This window comes from Ovis canadensis, chromosome 5 (genome assembly GCF_042477335.2).
Source record: "Ovis canadensis isolate MfBH-ARS-UI-01 breed Bighorn chromosome 5, ARS-UI_OviCan_v2, whole genome shotgun sequence".
In the NCBI taxonomy this organism is placed as follows: domain Eukaryota; kingdom Metazoa; phylum Chordata; class Mammalia; order Artiodactyla; family Bovidae; genus Ovis; species Ovis canadensis.
This window is the reverse complement of record NC_091249.1, coordinates 57440289-57444959: the sequence shown is the minus strand read 5'-3', so window position 1 is coordinate 57444959 and position 4671 is coordinate 57440289.

The window sequence follows — 4671 nt, the reverse complement described above, 5'->3', positions numbered from 1 at the left end:
ACAGAGAAATGGATAAAGAAGATATGATATATACATACAATGGAATATATTAACCATAAAAAAAGAATGAAATAATGCCATTTTCTGAAACAATAATGGACTTGAAGATTTTCATACCAAGTGAGGTAAGTCAGATAAAGACAAATATCACCTGGTATCACTTATATGTGGAATCTTATAAAAATGATACAAATGAACTTATTTACAAAATGAAATTATGGTTACCAAGGGGGCAGAGGAGAGAGGGATAAATTGGGAGTTTGGTATTAACATATACACACTACTATACTTAAAACAGATAATCAACAAGGACCTGCTGTATATATTCCTATAGGGAATTCAGCTCAATATTCTGTAATAACCTAAATGGGAAAAGTATTTGAAAAAGAATAGATGCATGTATATGTATAACTGAATCACTTTGCTACACTCTTGAAACTAATACAGCATTGTTAATCAGCTACACTCCAATATAAAAATTAATTAATAAAAAAATTCAACATAATAAAAGCATGTTTAAAAAAAAAAAAAGCATAGCAAGTGCTGCCTCACTGTGAGACCAGATGATGGGTCTAACCACTGAACAAAGTTCCCAGACTCTGTATGACTTTGGAGCCTCTGCCTCTTTGGTGCTAGGGCCCAGTCCTGACCTTAAAGGAAGGAGTTTAACCAATAATGCCCCCCAGTGCCACACAACCCCACCACAAGGGCCTGTGTAACCATATAGACTTGGGCCCAAGTGAAAAGAGCAAATCCAGTAACCAGGTACAACTTCTTTCTCAGCCAGCAACACTGAGTTTTGTCAAGATGCAATGAGCCTACTCTTCCATGTTAGGCCCACTCCACACACTGAGGGACCAGACATTGTACCTGCACAGGAAGAAGGCTCTGATATGGGGGGTGGAAAGGCAGATGTTCACGTCTGCCACCAACTCCTCAAGTCCAGGGATATGCCTGAGGGAACCAGTAAAGACAAGTAAATTTTACAGGTGAGCAGCCATGCTTTTGTTGTGAGTGTTACTGTAAAAATGACTGCAGGCTGTAATAGATTCCATAACGAGAATTCCATTTGTTAACCAGTCAGGTGTTATACAAAAAAGTGTCCCCATGGCTACCTGGCAATTGAATGTCTTGACCTTCAGTTCCACTTCACTAGAGCAAGTCACACCATGTTGATTTGATGTATGAACACACAAGGAGGAACTAGATGAAATATGAAAATATTCAAGACAAACAACATTTTACAGAGCTAAATAAACTAGATGGAGATCTCACTCTCCAGTGAATTCTCCACTTTGGCTCATTTTAATTATCGTTCTTTTTCTCACTTATTTTTAGAAAACTAGCTTCAGAGGCTTTTGAGAATAAACACTTTTCCAGATAAACAATGGAAAAGACAGAAAGACAAAAATTCTCCGGCTAACCAGAAAACCAGTTCTCCTTGTCCTGAGGAGAAAACATATATGTGGAAATGATGGGCATTTCAGCTGCATTTGCCAACCATCCTTTAGACTGCCTCTGAACCTACAGACAAAACACCAGCAACAGAGAGTGAGGTGCCAGAAGGCAAGACTTGAGGGGAGTTTGATAAACATGGTGTCTTATTTCCACTAAAGATTTCCTAACCCCAGAAAACTGAACCTGTGCAGCAACCTTCTCAAAGCATCTATAACCCTGGGTGTTTGAAAGATGAATAGAAAACCTCTGGAGCTTAAAGAGCCTTCACCCTCGGCAATTCAAAGCTCTGCCCATCACCCATTCTTCTCCATGAGCCAGAACTCCTGAGGCATAGTGAGGGAGCTTTCAATAATGTCCACAGTTAACCTGTCACATTCACAGGGGTTAGGGGTGCCTACCCTCCGTGCAGTCAAAAACCCATCTGTAACTCAGTTGGCCTTCTGTCTATGCTGTTCCCCTACATACACAGATTCTACCAGTCATGGATCATGTAGTATTGTAGTATTTTCTATTGAAGAAAATCATGTATAAGTGGACCCGTGCAGTTCAAACCCATGTTTTTCAGGGGTCAAATGGACAGTGAGGAGTAGTGGCATAGGTATGAGGACAGGAGAAGAAGAAAAGTGTCACACAGCAAGTAAATGGAGGAGGCCAACTTCCATGGTTGGCTCTTTTCCTCTAGGTCTTCTCACCTGGGATTTTGCTTGTGCGCTGTTGAAACCAGCAGGCCTAAGACAGAGTGTGAAGTGGAAGGTGCTGGTGGACACTTTAATAAGCAGTTCCTTTAATAACAGATCCTTGGGGCTTCCTCAGCGGTTCAGCAGTAAAAGAAATCACCTGCAGTGCAGGAGATAAGGGTTCAATCCCTGGGTCGGGAAGATTCCCTAGAGAAGGAAGTGGCAACTTTCTTCAGTATTCATGCCTGGAAAATCCCATAGACAGAGGAGCCTGGCGGGCTACAGTCCATGGAGTCACAAAAGAGTTGGACATGACTTAGTCACTGAATAACCACAACAAAGGGATCCTTGGAGCTCAGGGAGCAACTTCAGATCTCTCAGGGCTGCTCAACCCTGCTGGTTCTCACACCATTATCTGATGAAGTGTGTTCACTAGGTGGCAGATGACTCCCTCAAGACTGGGTTATGTGTCCATTAAATCAGATTGCTAATCAGGAGGTTTTAATGTTGAGTATGAATCTTTGAGCAATAACTGTTTTCAAGTTTTTGTACTAAATACCACAAAACAAATCCCTCAACAAAAGAACATCTGTCACAGAAGCAGCTATAGTCAACATTTGACAGCTGGGCCAATTCCTGGTCCCTACCAAGCATAGAGAAGTTTTCTTGGACACATACACAGCACAGCTGCCTTCTCCTGCTGAGTCATGCACAGATGATAATACAGGGTGAGCCAGACTTGCCACAGGAAGGTCTTTTTTAACGTACCCCAACCACATATGGCGTAGAAGGCAATGGCATCCCACTCCAGTACTCTTGCCTGGAAAATCCCATGGACAGAGGAGCTTGGTAGGCTGCAGACCATGGGGTCGCTAAGAGTCGGAAACGACTGAGCGACTTCACTTTCACTTCTCACTTTCATGCATTAGAGAAGGAAATGGCAACCCACTCCAGTGTTCTTGCCTGGAGAATCCCAGGGACGGCAGAGCCTGGTGGGCTGCCTTCTATGGGGTCGCACAGAGTCAGACATGACTGAAGCGACTTAGCAGCAGCAGCGACCACATACAGAACTCTTACGCACACCAAACATTTCTCTTTCTGTTGTAGTCACACTGTCTACACTTTAGGCAGAGATAACCTGAAACAAAATAGATTCTTCCCCAAGTGGGGAAGCCTAGAACTAGCTAGAATCTCTTCCCAAAGTCTTTTTACTGAACTTTAGAGTTAATTACTCTCAGAATCAGAATCCATTTGAATCTACTCTGGGAAGAAGAGAGACTACAGACACCAGAGTCTGGTAGCAAGTAAGAGGCTGAAATCTAAATTCAGCATGAGTCTGGGATTCTAAATAAGAACTATACCTATCCTATAGTTGACATTTGTGATGTGCCAGGCCTAGCAGTAAGAACTTGCTTTATCTCATTTTATTGTTAGTCATAACCACCCTAGGAGGCTGTGGTTGTCATCCTCAACTCAAAGACCAGAAACCTTAGGCCCAAAGAGGAAAATGGCATGCCCAATATCACAGAGCTAGTATGTGATGGAATCTGGATTCCAATCTGCTGTCTCAATTACTAAGTGCCTCCCAGCAATTAAAAAATTATACACACACTCCTTGTGAAAGGATGCATTAAGTGAAAATAGATACAAGGGCAGTGACTTTCCTAAGCTAGATATCATGCCTTTGTTAACTGATGGACACTGTTGGCCACACTTCTTCCACATCAAGGTCCACAGGCTTAAGACTTGATCTCTGACCTTGCAACATCACCAAGGGCTTTCCCAGGATAGTTGGCACTCTCTTGGTGCTTTGCCTGTGGCTCTTCATGCAAGATCCAAGCCTGAAACACAGGATTTATATAACGAGTATCTTGATCACCACATGAAGCCCATAATAAGGCAGAAATAGGGCATCTCTTTTTTATTTCAAACTGAAAAATTGTGAGTTTAGGAATATGAGAATCTACCTGGTTCATAGCCTGCCAACAATGGTAATAGAGAACAAGCAGGCCTGTGAAGCACAAAGCCCTCAATCGCAGCCAGAAATTCCCATCAAGTTACAAATCTCAGAATGAAACAGGGAAACTGAATCCTGCCCTTAACTTGCTTGAAATTCAACAAATACCTATTTCCGGAGGGAGATTGGAGAGAGATTCCCTCTCAAGGGGTCAGGGCAGTTTCCTAGGTGGGGCGCTTGATCAGCTGAGGCCCAGCTATGATCCCATATTTCTAGCATTTTTCCACCCTCCCTCCACACACACCAATTCCCAGTAGTCTGTGCCCTTGGACAGCCCTTCGAGCGCAGGAACCAGCAAAAACTCAGAGCCGATGACCATGAAGGAGGCAGCAAAGAGGCTACACACTGTGATTCTTCCCAGGGACCAGAAGCTGTGAAGGCGATTCATCCCAGCACTGAGCACATGCTGAAGTTGGGGCCGCAGCCCCAAGGGCCCTGGGCCTGCACTCACACAGGCCTACAGCCAGCAAGGCAGCTTGTCAAGTGAACAGACACTGACAGCCCAGTGTGACCAGATTG